Source organism: Dipodomys merriami, unplaced genomic scaffold, assembly GCF_024711535.1.
Source record: "Dipodomys merriami isolate MVZ:Mamm:240054 unplaced genomic scaffold, mDipMer1.0.p SCAF_35, whole genome shotgun sequence".
In the NCBI taxonomy this organism is placed as follows: Eukaryota; Metazoa; Chordata; class Mammalia; order Rodentia; family Heteromyidae; genus Dipodomys; species Dipodomys merriami.
The window spans coordinates 9,418,123-9,435,097 of NW_027205048.1; positions in this window are offsets into that span (position 1 = coordinate 9,418,123).

The window sequence follows — 16,975 nt, forward strand, 5'->3', positions numbered from 1 at the left end:
TGGGCCAGAGTTGATGTCCCACCAAGGGTGGATGAATAGGCCCTCTTCATTGATAGCCAGCCCGTATCCACCCATCCGTTGTGAAGAGATGAGAGCCTGTCAACTGGCTAAACATGACAGCCTTTGCCCAGACAAAGAGAGAAGGAAGCAGATTAGAGTCCAGAAGAAACGGAGATTCATAAAGAATCGTGGAAGGGGCTGGGCTGGCGGCAGAAGGCAGGCCTGGCTTCTGGCTTTACCTTTGCCACCTGTGGACGGTGCGACCTTGGTCAAGTCATGTCCCTCCTTGTGACATAATGTGTCGCTGTGTAGGACATAGCTGGGGGGCCCGCATGCAAAGCACCCCCTGCGCGCTCACCAACAAGCACCAACTTTAGGGAGGTGAAGGGAGAGGACTACGAGGAGATGATGTACCACGCACACTGTGGGTGCAACTCTGAGCTCTCTATTTCTGTCACGAGACACATTTAGATGCAGCATCTTTTGCCTTTATTTTTGTACGTCTTCCCTGTCCACTATCTGTGTGTACCATGTGAAGCCTTCTTTGAGCTTAGCATTCAGTAGGCACGCTAGCTAATTTATTGGATGATTTAATGTCTTCTTCCTTTACGGGAGTAAGTTTGAGAGGAAAATAATATGAGAGATGTGAAAGCAATTTTCTTCGACATATACAGTATCATGTTTATTGCTTTCAGGCCAGGTTTCAAACGTCTCCAGTTGAGGCAGAATTTTTCATCCTTGGGAAACAACATAGGAAAAGACCATGTGTGAGAAAAGCAGGGCAAAATCTTCCTATTGAGCTTGTAGCATCTGGATCCCAGAGTGGGCAGTTGTCAACTCAACTTGAAAGAAAAATATTCCTAGGGATATTTTTTTTTAAGAGTACATTCGAATCGTCGGGAGTAGAATGTCACCAGGATTTCTAAGGAGAAAAATTTGACACCTGAAACAAAAAATAGGCATCATGAAATCCAATTTAATTAAGTTTAAAAGTTTTCTAAATTGCATTTTAAAGGCTTCATATCTCTATTAAATGTTGTAATTAAATAAACAATAAGCAATTAGTTATAATAGTAGATGTGTGTTTCTACAGAGCTTAAATTGTTTGGTAAGCTTTATTAATGATTATAAACTTGTTTACAAGTATCATTTCACTCATCTCCATAAGAAAGCTATCTCTAGGGTGGAAGCTGGCAGCAACTGTTCATAACAATGCAATAACAGATTCCAACACAATCCAAAGAATACTCTAAAGGCCAAAGCTGAACAAAACTGGATTACTAACATCTTCCTGTCACACCTAAATTTCTTTTGGGTTTTCCCCAAATCTGGCTAAAGCTCAAATGATTGACTCTTGCTTACTGGCAAGATCAGAAGTTTCTGAGTCAATGTGTTAAAGCCAGAATAAGAAAATAGTGTGTTTTTGCCCATGGGGGAAGCAAATAAAAAAAAGCTATATAGAATCTGGAATTTCATTGTAAAAGGAAGTCATTTCCTAAAGTATTTCTTTTTTATTACATTAAGAGGATAAAACATGTTAGTTGAGCCAAGGATATGTTTGGCCCATAGTAAAAAAAATAACAGTCATTACATAAGACCTGAGATCAAAGCGGTTCTGCAAAAATGTTTATTGTCTTGCAAGACAGTTTTAAATTTTTATTAATTTTAAGATGTATGTAGACAGTAATTTAAAAGGGAAAAGATTGTGTGCATACGGACTACAGGCCAGAACTCATGACAAACCCCCCCTTTTTTAATGATTATCATTATCCTATTACTTAATGATATATCTGGAAATGTTTTGTACCATTCCAAAATCAAGAGCTTGGGAAAGTGACATCTTTTGTGAAAAGAAAATGCTGGAAGTTCTCATTTTAAATAGGTACAATACTCCTTGTTTTGAATGCAGTAAATGCGAATAGCTTAAGCAGAAAGTTGAAATGATCAACATTTTTCCCCAAGAGTAGAGGATTTCACAGACAAAAAAAAAAAAAAGCTGCACTGTGTGACACTTCTCAGTAAAGCCCCATGAGAGGATTTATTCCAAGCATTGTGGAAGACTTTCCTGTTGGACATGAATATCTCTAAAATCATGTAGTACACATCTCCTGTAGGAAAATTATAATGTTCTGTGTTTAAATAGCCCTCCAGGGCCAAGAGTGTTAATGATCCCATATACATTATGTAATGGGTATTATTTTCCAGATGGAGATGCAGAAACATAAGGTCAGCAAGAAGCTTTCCCAAGTTATTATACTCTTCAGACCTCAGATACATACACTCACAACTGAAATGTATATGAAGTTAATATATTTACAGCGAAATCCCAACCAGAATTACACTGGAGATACCTACATTGATAAATCTCTACAGAACTGACAAAAAATAGAAATGTAGTTGGGAAATGAACTTGAAGCTATAACAGCAATAGACTGGTAAGAGGATTTAGGGTAAAAGTTTTGGTTTCATCACTGGGCTGATTAATTTGCCTTCTGGTCAGGAGCAGTCCAAGGGTGGGGTCCCTGATGGATAGGAAGGTACATGACCAGTCAGCAGCCTGGGCCTCAAGCCCAGGTTTGCTAGATCTTTAGGGAAGTGATTTTTCTTCATTTGGGTCATCTGTAAGAGTCTATAACAACAGCCACCAAAGCATTCTCTAACATTTAGTAATTCTAACTAGTACTTCCACAATGTAAAGAAGCAACATGCATGATAACTCTTCTTTGAAAATAAAGTAGATTTCTTTTTTATGTAACTTACTAATAAAGGATTCTCTAATTCCATGGGGGGTGGGGCAGAAGAATATATTCTTCAAGATATACTGAGTGTTCCTTCTCTCAAATGAAAGTAATTAATTAGCACAGAGGAAATAAATATAACTTTCCTTAATGTTCCCTGCATGAGGAAATTAACACCAACAGTTCAAGAAAGAAGAAATTACATGCAAATGGAAGTTATTTTGAAAAGCCTTAAGCTTTTCACTTGTAGTAATAAACATAATTTCTATTCATGTCACTTGTAGCTTCTTTGAACTATGAAGACATGTGGGAGAAAAGTAAGAACTTATGGAACAGAGAGCTACATAAGATGTCTCATTTTCTTCTTTATGATATTATACTATTATGTTGTACAATTTGTACTTCCCCAACAAACAATGCATATTAATGCATTGAACAGGAATATATTTCCCTTAACTGTTATGTGGTATTGGATGAGATAAATAAGCTCTATTTAATATCTTGTCCTCCCCACGGATGTTTAAGTTGTTCCCAATTTTTTTCAACTCTCACAATACTGCTTACATGTACATTTTATGTCTCTTGGGTACAAGTACAGAGGTTTTTTCATTTTATTTTATTTTTATCGCCATATCTCTTTTGACAGTTGTCCAGTTATTGTAAGTTTGCTAGTGCTGTTGTGAAAAAATCCATCATTTCAGGTGTCAAAAGAGCTGAGTTCAAATTCTGGTTCTACAAACTACAGACCTGGAAAAACCTTAATTGTCCAGGTCACAGTGACCCCTTTCCAACTCTATTGCTCTCAAATTATTTGTCTTCAATTTTTGATTGTGTCTGTCTTTCCAAAATTTTCTGGAGCATTGCTACTGATAGGGACTTAAGTGGGAGTTAAGAAGAGTGGAGAATTTTGGTTATTACCTAAGGAAATGATTATCAGCATTATGCTGACTTGTCATCCTTAAACATTGTAAACACTTGTTAATTCTATGTATAAAGTCAAAAGTAGGATTTTTTTAATAGCAGGGAATACATATAATTTTGGACTAAATGCCCATTTTGAAAGAGTTTAACTGGTGGGCTACTGGCAAAAACAAATGGTGGGCTTGGCACAGTGGCCTCTGCCTGTAATCCTACCTACTCAGGAGATCATGGTTCCAAGCCATTTGGGGCTGACAAATCTAAGAGTATCTTATCTCCAGTTAACAAGGAAAAAGCCAGAAGTGGAACTGTGACTCAAATGGGTAGAGCTTCAACCTTGAGTGAAAACACTAAATGAAAGCATGAGTGACTGAATTCAAGCCCCAGTACACACACACACACACACACACACACACACACACACACACACACACACACACACGATAATATTTGTCTCCCTGTTTAAGATCGAATCCTTCCTGCATTTTCACTTGCACTGAACAAAATTAAGAGCTTTTAAAGTATATTTGTTAAATTCTATCTTGTTATATTTTATGTGTTTGATATAAATCCTAGAGAGCAAAATGTTACATTGACAGACAGATTAAACTCTTCTCCTTCCAAGGTCAATTCCAAGGTCCAATCATTTCTTTGAAATAGTTTTCAACTGACCTAAGCAATGTCTTCACCTATCTGAATATCTGATACAAAAGTATTTTTGACCTAGGTTTCTGTGCTTTATCTTTCCCATGCTCTAGGTTAGGTCACCTTCAGAGCACCTGTAAGTTAGAGAAGAATCATTGTAACCCTCATTTTCTAGCAATCAGAATAATTACGGCCTGTGTGCACAGCTGAAATGAAGCATAGGACATTCTGCAGGCCTTGCTTGCATCACACGTAGAAAGCAGGTCCTCCTCATCTTTTGAACAGCTCTTCTACTTCAATTGGCTTTAAGGACTATCAGAGCATCGTTACCTAATGCCGGGGCCTGAAACAGATATAGTGAAAAGCACAGAGACAAGCGAACAAAAAGTCATCCAGTTTTCAACTGCTGCTGTTCTCAGGTAAGTAGCAGTCTGTGCTGTGGTGTTAGGCATCTGTAAATGACAGAGGAACAGAAATGTCTTACCAAGCCTTACACATGGAAAGAGTCATCAAGGACATCATTAAACTCTTCAGCTTCCATGATGAAAAGACACAAATGTTAATATTGCCCCCTTGGTGGGAACATAGTAGATTTTCCTTGAGGAGACCAGGCTCACATCACCCCAGCCTAGCTTAGACACTGCTGAAGACTAGAGCACAATAATGTATGTAAACAGGAAGAATTTGACAAATAGGAACATTTATCATAGTTTTAGGCTTATGATACTAGATGTGTACATATTGGCATTCACATTTTTTCCTCTAGTATAAATATTTGCTTACAGAGATACCAATTGAACTGATGAAAAAGCAAGAGAATTTTTGTTTACTATCACTTAAACTATATTAAAGCCAACCCTGCCAGGCGCCAGTGGCTCACGCCTGTAATCCTAGCTACTCAGGAAGCTGAGATCTAAGGATCGCGATTGAAAGCCAGCCTGGGCAGAAAAGTCCGTGAGACTCTTATCTCCAATAAACCACTCAAAAACCAGAAGTGGAGCTGTGGCTCAAGTGGTAGAGCGCTAGCCTTGAGCTGAAGAGCGTAGGAACTGCGCCCAAGCCTAGAGTTCAAGCCCCACAACCGACCAAAAAAATATATATATATGTATATATATATATATATATATACATATATATATATATATATAGCACTTGAAAAGCACAAATAGGAACTAGGTAGCTATGTAAATAAATACATGTGATAGATCAAAACTGGCCAAAACAAAACTATAAAATAATGTATAAACACAGAGAAAATGCAAATTTACTGTAGAAGTACAGAACCAATGCCTTCTTGGGAAAATGTGCTCTAACAAGTGCATGTGTCTGAAAGGATGGTAATACCCTTTTATTCTTGGTTGGTCGTGGGGCTTGAATTCAGAGCCTGGGCACTGTCCATGAATTATTTTGCTCAAGGCTAGCACTCTACCACTTTGAGGCATAGCCCTACTTCTGATTTTCTGGTGGTTAATTGGAGGTAAGAGTCTCAGGGACTTTACTGCCTGGGATGGCTTTGAACAATGATCCTCACATCTCAGCCTCTGAGGAGCTCAGGTTACAGGCGTGAGTCAGAAGCGCCTGGCTAAGGTTGGTAACATCTTGAGCAGGGCTTTCTCATTGCTAGTCAGTGACATTCCCCTGTGACTCTCTTCCTAGTTTCAGACAGGGATTAGGAAAGCCAGACTTAAAACTAGGGATGAGAAGCCAAGATATACAAGTGTCAATTCTCAGCTTTTCCATTTCAAAGTACAGGAGGCCCCAGCATCTGTGGGCACCTGGTTCCAAGAAGAACATCATTAAGGAAAAGCCACAGATGCTCACTCAGGATGCATAGAACACAATACTCTAAAATCACTGTTAATTTACCTCCACCATACTTGGAGTAGCACTGAGCAGCTACAACCTGAAATCACATGGGGAAGGCTATATCACTGTCAGAAAATTTATTGCTGTACACATTAACACTGCTCACCAAAAACTAGATCTTATTCCATGTTTCTTCTCTTAACTACAATAGATGCTTGATTTATTTCCCCTATAACTTCTGCTAAAGACATGCCACCTGTCCTCAAATCTCAGATTTTCACTTTATTACTTCCATTAAATCCATTCACTTTTCCCTTGCTTTGGGGTATCATTTGCCTTGGGGAATCAGATTTTCACAAAATTAAGGGCAGGGAATCAATCCGTCCAATAACACAGAAATGAAAGCTTGTCTGTGTCCATGGAGCTGTGTGATATGCATGTGGGAATTTAAATTTGGGGGGTTTGTATTTCTTTTATTTTCTTTATTTTTGATTGGCTGAAATTACATGTTATAAATCTGCATTTAAGACTGACTTACTGTACACGGTGGGGAAGAGGTAACAAAAGTCAAAATTCACATACAAAGTAAAGAATTTGGGAAGAGGGGCTGGGAAGGTGGCTCAGTGGTAGAGCGCTTGCCTTGCATGCATGAAGCCCTGAGTTCGATTTCTCAGCACCACATAAACAAAAAAAAAAAAAAGAAAGAAAAAAGCCAGAAGTGGCACTGTGGCTCAAGTGGTAGATAGAGTACTAGCCTTGAGCTGAAGAGCTGAGGGTCAGTGCGCAGGCCCAGAGTTCAGGCCCCATGACTGGACCCCCCCCCCCAAAAAAAAAAGAATTTGGGAAGAAGGTAACCAATAAAAGAGCCAGGTTGGACCTGAGTGTCACTGTGAAGGTCGTCAGAAGGTCAAGGTGGTTGGACAGGTGAAATGTCCAAGACCTTTCCCCCCGCATTCTGTCTCCTCCCCATTGGCCCCAAGAGCTGAGCAATACGTGGGAAATTCCAGATGACTGTGGGATGAAAGCAGTTCTTCTTAGAAGGGATGCTCAAGTAGGTAAAGTCTCAGAGCTCCCCAGACCATGCACCATGTTGGCTCAGAGCAGCCATGGAAACAGTAGAATAGGGACAAAGGTGACTTTACACAGAGAGGGTCTGAGGCCACCTCCTGAGCCTCCTGACATCAAAGAGGTCCCAAAGAATCTCTGAAGTTTCATCTCTTCATGAAAGTGGTTACAAGAGGGACACTAGACCTAAAAGATCCTCTCGGTTGGGATTCCTAGGTCTAGAATCCATGAGTCCAAGGGTGAGGGACTGAACCTGTGGCAATGTCCCACAGCTGGATGGTAATGGGAATTGGTGCACACAGTCATACATCAGCCAGGCTCTCCCCTGAGGCCTCAACTTCAGTCTTGTTTTTAAACCTTAGTCTCTGTTTTCCAAGGAAAAGGAGGAGGAAGAAATGCTTACGTGAAACATTTTTATTAATATTTACAGTTTAGGGGCTGGCTCATGCTTGTTATGTCAGTTTGTCAGAAAGAGCAGATGAGGAGGATCACATTTCAAGGCAGAGCAAAACCACAGCAAGACCTCAAATCAACAAACAACTAGAGTAGTTCACCTCTGTAATTCAGCAACACAGGAAGCATGCAGGAGGATCTCAGTCCCAGGATAGCCTGATCAAAAAGCAAGAAACTCCATCAGAAAAGTAATGAAAACAACAAGAACAAAAAGATGGGGTTGTGACTCAAGTGACAAAGCAAAGGACAAGGCCCAGAGTTCAAACCCCAGTACCACTAAAAAATAATTATAGAAATGAACTCCATTTTCTTATCTCTCATCTGAGCAGGAGGCCTGGGTTATTATCCCTGCTACAAGGCAGAAGGGGTACATTATAAGTAAAGTCGCATGATGGCCAGACCTCAGCGGTTTTCCATAATGTCATGAGATGGTGATGTGTCCCTCTTCTGTCAGCTTCTTGGGGTGAGCACTAAATGTTATAAGGGCATAGGTATAAACTGAAGTGCTGTCTCCAGTGAACTTTGAGAATTCACTACCTGTAGACTGAGCACCAATGGCCTAAAGAAAACAGACCCAGGGCGGGTTGTCACTGTGGTGGAAATTGTGTCATGGCAATGATTCTGGCAAAATTAATGCAGCTTTGGAGTGCAACAATAAAATATATCTTTCATGAAGGTGCCTCACTCCCTCACCTCACGGTGTTCGCAACTGAAAACAGTTTCTCTATACAGGTCATAGAGCGAATCCCTTCCTGTTTTGTCTTTCATCATCTCCTTTCTCTCCTGAACATTCTCTGCTGGTCAATTTTATCAATATACAAATATTTTCTATTATTTCTCACTTTTTTAAAAAGAAAAGAAACAGAAGAAGAAGCCAAGCACTGGCATGCCACACCTGTAATTCTAGGTACTTGGAAGGCTGAGCATGGGAGGACCACAGTTGGAGTCCAGACCAGGCCGAAAAGTTCCTGTCTTCTCAGCCCATAGCTAGGCATGATAGTGCACAGCTGTCATCCTAAGCTATGTGGGAGACAGAGTTTGGAAGAATTATGCTTCCAGGTCAGGCGATCAAATCTCTGAGATTCCATCTCAGCAGAGGAAAGCTAGACAGAGTGGTGCATGGGCCCGTCATCCCAGCCATTAAGGGAAGCCTAAAATAGGTAGGTCACAGTCCAGGCAAGTGAGATCTTATCTCAAATATAACCAGCAAAGAAAAAACAGGACTAGAGGCATGGCTTAGCAGTTAAGCACTTGCCTAGCAAGAGGCCCTCTGTCCAAGTCACCAAAATCAGAAAAGAAAAATAAATTACTTGATTACACCATATTATACTTGATTATACTCCTGTAGTTATTTTTTTTAATTTTATTTTATTGTAAAAATGCTGTACAGAGGGGTTACAGTTACATGAGTGAGGTACTGAGTACATTTCTTGTCGAGCACTGTTACCTCTTCCTTTGTTGTCTCCCACTAGCCTTTCCCTCCCCTACCTCTTTCACTCTTTCCCCCACTTCTCTGTTTTTTTCCAGAGAAAAATGTCTTGAAGACTTGTACTTGTTACTCTCTCGTGTTCTCTTGAACACATTCCAAATTATATTTTTGTCATTATTCTATACCTATAGATTACCAGGGTCCATTTTTTGTCTTCATATTAGTTGGCTATTTAGCACCGGCTGATATTTGTCATGCATTCGTAGTTAAATGTATGAAGTGAAGATATCTTAGAACAGTTTCCAGATTCTGAGCAATGGCCCACTCCATTGTAATATCTGGTCTGTTGCAGTATGGCAGCATCTGACAAAACCAAAGGCTGGTTTACTATTTTTAACAACTAGTGCATTCTTTAATTATGTATAAAATGTGTTTTATATTCATCCAATGTACCAGCCATAAAATTTATTAGGTAACTTAAATTATTTGTTTCTATAAAAATCCTGAGTGCTAGAATCCCGTGTAATTTATCATATCCCAGTGTGTTTTAGATCTGACTTCCGCAAATCAGAGAGAACATGTGCCATTTGACTCTGATCTTGGCTTACCTTGCTTAACATGATTTGTTCTAGTTCTGTCCATTTCCCTGCAAATGACATTATTTTATTCTTTTAGATGGCTGTGTAAAATTCTATTTTATATAGGTACCACATTTTTTGGATCCACATATCTGTTGTGGGGCATCTGGGTTGTTTCCAGATGAAAGTGAACTGTACAACTTGTGGGTGGAGATGGGTGAGAGGGAATGGAGGGAATGGGAGAAAATGAGGGAACAGATGACACTGATGAAAGGAAATGTACTTTTTACCTGATGCATGTATATCACCTCTATAACAATAAAGTAAATTAATTAAAAAATCCTGAGTGCTAAAAAGAGCACTAATTTTTTAACTCTTGAACAATACCTGTATCTTGGATATAAGACCTTGGATCTTGGCATATATCTTTGTGTCCTAAGATATTTCTCAGATCTAGTGACGTATAAAATAAGCCTATAATTTTATGAAAACAGGGTATACTATTTAACATATATATGCAATTTGTATATATTCTGTATCATATGTTATTACAAATATATAAGTATTACATTATGTTGCTATATTATAAATGTAATTCATAAGTATATAATTACATAAAAACACAATATAGACTATATATAATTAATGTTTCATTTTATACATATGCATATGATTATAGGTTCTTTGGCTGAAACCTGAGACTCACAGCAGTTCATTTGTGTAGCATGGTTTCATTATGTTGACCTACTTGAAACAAAATTAAAGACAAAGAATTTCATGGTTATTTAAACCTAAAAGCCAATCCTGGGCTACACTTGTTGGAGAGCAGAGCTGGGGCTCCAGTCTTGCCAGCAGGAGGCCATGACTGGCATAGGCAATCCATATGCTCCCAGCCAGTTCTTTTCCCCATGTCACTATCTTCTCACTGTCACCAGGTGCTCTACCTCATCGCCTCTGTTGTATTCTTCATCTTAATGCTCCCTCTTCTTGTGACACTGCCTATAAGCTTTCATTTCAGAGGCTGAGAGACTTCAGGGCCCACCTCCATGCTTCTTGAGGCGGGTCTCATAGTATCTCAGGTTCTAGGACATGAAGCTGTGCAGGAATGGTGAGAGAGAACTGGGGCTCCTGGCCAGCAGAGAAATTTCCTAGTTGAGTAGTGATGTGCAGGGCCCAGTGCCCTTGGACCGTACTATTGGTTGACAGATGTGATGATTGATAAATATATAAAACATATTAAAGCACAGGCATCAGAGGCTTTTGGTGTCATTCAAATTTCAGGGTCAAGCTTCATTTATGAACAAAGATGCATTCTACTTCTGAGCTTAAAAGAGAAATAAAGTTTTCAAAATCACTGACTGTAAGCTCTTTGAGATGTTTATGAAAGATGCACATACTACTCCAAGTATTTTGTTCTCTATTCTATTCATGTTTATAGATTTTCTTCTTTCAATGGTTGGATTGATAATAACTTTGCAAATTACAATTGCTAATATTCTCTAGGGCAGAGACTTTTATCAGATCACCTTCCAGCATTAATACCTATTTAAACTTTTAAAACACTGAGTTATATTAGGAATTTCTGGATTTGTCTGTTTGTCATGCAAATATTCAGCCCTGTTCTTTTTATGATAATATGAAATAAAGTAGTTTCTCCCACTTACATTGTAAATCATTTGCTTTCTATTACATGCAGATGGTTTTGTTACTGTAATGATTTTCTATGTGTGCATATTGCAAAACACAAAAAGATGCAGTGTGATATTCTTTTATTCAGAATTTATGTGCAAGTTTTATTTGCCTATATATAAGATAATTTGGAAACATAGTGATTGATCGCAACGTATTTCTTTTTAGTATGAATCTGCATTGAGGTAAAAGAAATTCTAAATTTCTGAAAATGACAAGCCATCTCTTTTTGTTATATAGACTACAGTTTTCATCTCCCTGAAAATTCTGCATCAAAATCAAAACCAGCTGAGGTTGTTACTCGGGTGCCTTCCTTCAGCTTATTCAAAGAGTATAGGATGAACGGTAAGAATTAAATAAACCACAAATTATTTTGCAGTGTCTGGTTTCTATTATAAATAAATTTTTCACTGCTGGTTGTTTTTTCAAAAATATTGCCTGTATTTTTGATATTCATTCCTATGATCTAATGTAAACTATGTCCTACCAGTTTAATGTATTTGTTAGTTCATGATTACAGTTTTTTTTATTACATTCATCTGCTATAAATATTCCTCACTTGGCTCTTTGGATCTCCCCCAAATAGCAATGGGCTTTAAGATATATCATGGAAAATGTTAAGAGAAATTTTCCTCTGTCTTTCTGTTATGCTGGCGCATGCCAATTTCACATGTTCAATAGATTCTAACCATACCACCAATGGAACATCTTTTAAGACACCAAATTAAAAATTAGGAAGAAGCAACAGCAACAACAACAAAAACAAAAATCACTCTGCTTTCAGCACTTCATTCCGTATTGGTCTTGGCTAGAATTTTTAAAGAACCTAATGATAAATTTACACTAGTTTGTAGTTTAGTGAAGTCACAGTAGGTTAGATTTTAGTTTTGAGGTATAGAATCTAGGCCGGGTTGTCTTGTCTGGCGTGTGTAAGACCCTGGGTTTGATTTCTAGCACCATAAAAGAAAAAAACATATGGCCAAATATTGTTTGCGGACCTTTTCGTACATATTTAAAAATACTACACTTACATGACATTGTCAGCTTTTTACTCTGAGTTGCAAAGGCAATATTTCCAATAAGATACTGAAGAAAAATGACCAGTTATTTTCTTGGTGATATTGTAGCAATGTATTTCATTGCCACTACTGTGTTTCCTTTTTATAACCATTGTCCAGAGGGCCTCTGTGGCTCTCCATAAAGGAACAGAGCTTATAAGAAGTAGCAGCACAGGGACATACTACCCCAGGAAAGTTTCAGGGAGACAAGAACTATTGGAGAGGGTGAGACTCTAGGAGTTGGGCATCAGAGATACTGACTATCCTCAGAGAAAGCCGTACCCCATTTTGACAAGAAGTCTCTGTACTGCTGCAGATAAACATATGTAGAAGCAAGCCAGAGCAGCAAAATGACTAACAATCCCTCACACTGCTGGTTACTGACCAGTGACCCAAGAAGGTCCTTCCTCCTCCTGGAGGGCATTAGGTCTTCACAGGGGCTAAGAGCTCCTCACACCACACTCTTTTTCCCTTCCCATCTCAGCTCTGTTTAAACAGAAGACCAAGCTGCCACCCCTTTTCAAGACCCTTGAGCCACACATGGAGGGTAAGGAAAGGTTGAGTGTTTTGAAGTGGGTCTGAGCTGAATACTGTAAGTCAGACCAGGTATGTAGGTATTCTAATTGCTGTGTTCAGACTAAAGAACATGCTCAAGCTATGGTTCATAGGTCCACCCATCAAGCCAAGAGTAAGGGAGAATAACCTCATGGTAGAGCCTTGGCCATGTCTTGAAGTGGGGATATTCGAAAGAGAGTCACAGTGAGTACTGCAAGGAAAAAGAGACCCTAGTGAGATTAGGTGATGTGTCACCACCTCGTAGCTTCACGTAAGGGTAAATCAAGGCTAGAAGCTTAAAGTGAACCCTTTGAGCCAACTGCTAGTCTGAGTCTGTTAACTATTTGAACTTCTGATTCTAAGAAATTCAAACAATCTTTTCTAGATCACGGCTAGTGTTAATATGCCTAGTCTCAGTATTGTTGAACTCAAGAGAGAGAAAATAGTTTTTATTGGTCTCAGAACTGATTCATACAGGGACAAAAATTCTAAAGGTTTTAGATCTTAAATGAGAAAGGTAGATTTTTTTTCTCCCAATAATGCTGAAAAGCAGTGACTGGACAAAACCATTTCATGCTTGAACTCCAGCTTTGCTGAGGCTTTGAAAAAAGTAAATTACATTATGTTATTATCCTCATTTGGAATGGGAAGCTCAAAGAGGTCAGGAACTTGTCCAAGGTCACCAAACTAATGAGTGGAGGAGCTGGAGTTCAAACCCAGGTCTGTAGAAAGATGACATGGCTGAGACCCTTGCTGCCTTACTAATTACAGGATTGGTACTGTCTGACCTCACAGTCTTCCTTGTTTGTTTTTTCTCCACTATATATGTTGCTTGCAAAGAAGGTAAAGTGACATAAAGCCATTCTTCTCAGCAAAGATTAGGTGCAATTTAATTTTAACTTTGGGGATAAAACAAGGATACATCTTGGCATGACACATGTCAGCACTTTGTCGCATACTTGCTTGCATAGTTCTTTATTTTGCATCTCTTCTCTTGGGAGACATGTGAAGCCATGATCTACCTCCCAGCCCCAAGGACGAGCTCAGTGATACATTGAAATAAACCGAAATGCTTACCTCTGATTTCAGCAACAATACTTCCACGATAGAGTTTTAGCTAGTATTTAAGGCTTTGCTGTCCTGTCAATTATTTGCTTTGAGGAAAAAGCAAATATTCCCAAATATGTTCAGGCAAGCAATTACTACTGAAAATAGATTGTTTTTACTGGAACTTCTTATACTGAAGTTACAAAAAAGGAAAAGAAAAAGACAAAGGAGAAGGAAGCGGTAGAGATGCAGAGAAAGAGAGAAAGGAAGGAAAAAGAGAAAGAAGGAAAGAAACAAGGATAAAAGTAAACAAAGGAAGGGAAAGATGAAAAGAAAAAGGAAAATATTTACAGAGTCTTAACTGCATCAGAAATAAAGGAAGACCCTAGAAGAATTTTTAAACAAAGACCAATTGGCATTTCAGTTCCAAAACCTACAATGCATTTTGTGTAGCAAGCATTAGTCAAAGATCCTGTTTTAGTTCTTGTCCAGTGGTGTTAGCATGGGATGGCACCTATATTCCTTATATGGTGTTTTTACAAAATCATAACACAGGGTATGGTGTGGGGTGGGAAAAAGGAGAAGACATTCTCTGTAAACTAAGGCCTTTCAATGCTCTTATCAGCCCTTCCTCCCTTCCAGAGACCCCATGCTGACTGCCCTCACCCATCCTTTAGGACTACCTCAGAGAGCCACACAACTTGACTCTTCACCTAGAGGAAATGTTAGCAACTGTTCTCTCACACATTCATCTAGAGACAGTTAGGGCTACCCACTATCATTTTGATTAAAATTATTTGTTTTCCTTAAGATTCTGAATTGTTACAAATGATCACCAGGTAAGTGGTGGTTGCTGAGTGGTTTTGGTGATTTGTGGAAAATGAGTGAGACAAAGACTCTTCGTCACCATTTTGGTAGTGATTATGGATTTCTCAAGACAGAAAGGCATGTGGAAGTATCTGATAACCACTAGTAATGGAGACACCAGTGCAGATTGGGGTTCCCTCATTTCCATGTCTTAAGATTCTATTGGTTCTGTACTTCCAGTCAAGATCAATCTGCAGAGTAGGAGAGAAGGCTGGCTAATTATTTAGTGGTAAATGCTTTGATTTGACATTAATTAGATGATACATGCATTGTATTTTGGGTGGCTGTTGTAGAAAACTTTTCAGGTCTTTGAATTATTTACCCAGCAGTTTTTAATGATCCATTGTGCTAGTTTGTGAACTCATATTCAATTATCATGAGAATTGGAAATAATACTAGGCTTCCATGAAGAATTTCCAAATATTTGAGGCAGTAACTGAGAGGCACTTTTTCAATTGTATGTCAAGTGAACCCTGGCCCCTACCTCTGAAAGAAGACATCTCAACCCCTCCTTCTGATACCTGCCATTCACTCTTCTTCTGTTTTTCTTTCCCTTGTCTACCCCTTGCTACATAAACAATATGTTGCTACCTCCACTTCTGAATGTTCTGTGTTGTACAGACAAAACATTTTATTGTTTGATTAAAAAAAAGATTCCATTTTCCTTCAAAATCCCAATCAACTTACTGCCTTTAATTTGTATTATTGTTTCTTTCTTATATATTTATCTCCACTGAAACTTCTACAAGACAGCCTTAAAAATAAACTAAAATTATATTTTTCCAAGTGGGCTTTGAATGAGGGAGAATTCATTGTAAAATGTTTTATACAATTGCATGCAGTTCATACCCCTGCCTTTGCAAGCTAGATGGCTGACATGGTTGAAATACAGGAGCTGGGCAGAGTTTTGTCTCAAGCCATTTGATAGCTAAGGAATGGACACCTCCACCCTGAAAGTCACCTATTCCACCAGTCCTTCAGCTTTTATCTCTAGTTTTCCGGGCGTTGGCTTCCCACTTGATAGAGTCTTTGCCCTTGGTCTGTGATCTAACCTTCTCATAGCAGGTCTATTTTGTATGCCTCCTGAGAGCCCTCATTCTCTCCTTTTGTCCTCTTGTCTTGACCTTCAGGTATTAACCCCATTGACTTGGGCTACACAAACCTCTAGCAGAGGCCAGCTGTTAACCACCCCTCCACCCTCCGCCCAGGCACAGGGCCACCTCCCAGAATGTAAGCTGCTGCCTGCTGCTCCCACTAACCAGGAACAGACACCTTAGCTTGCTTAGCATCTTCCCTCAGGGAGCCAGAGTGGAGTTCAAGTAGGTTAAAGCATTACATTTGTAAATTTGTAAAGGATCAAGTTGTGAAAAGAAGGGCAATCTTGTTCTCTGAGACTTTATTAGCCAGTAAATGCAATACGATACATTTATAGGAGGGAAGATCTAGATGTTCTGAACTGCACTGAGTCTGAAGGATGTGTTTTATTTCATGGAGTTTATAGAATGACTGAGTGCTACATAGGTATATTTTACAAGCAACTACAACCACTCCAGGTAATCATAAAGCAAAAATGAGCAAGCAGTACCTTTCAGTCTAAATATAATTTATTATACACATTTACCCAATCAAATGTGAAAACTCAGAGCCATATGTTTTAAATTCTTGGTTAAATTTTTTAAGTTTCTCAGCTTGCTTTTGCTTATGTAAAAGAAGCATGAGCAACTTTTTTACAAACTGCTTTTCACAGAACTGTTATAATAAAACACCCTAACTACCCTAGTCAGCACTCTTATCATTATGAAATGATATAAGGTAACATTAAAATGTCCTTCAGTGTGACAAAAATAACTCAGAACTGTATCACAAACTCCTTACAGCTTGCTATCTTTTTGCTAAGAAAAAAAAGAATAAGAGCCCCTGGAATCTCTCATACTGGGGAGCTCAACACAGGCAAAAGAAGACTTTCCAGATGGTGTTCAAATCCCAAGCTGCATCCTAATATAGGTCTTTGATTTCTAGTTCACTATGGACTTCTGAGAAGGAAAAAGTAAAAAAGAGAGAAAGAAATTAAAATCAAAAGAAATATGAATAACTAAACAATATAAATAGAACCATAGGATAGGTAGA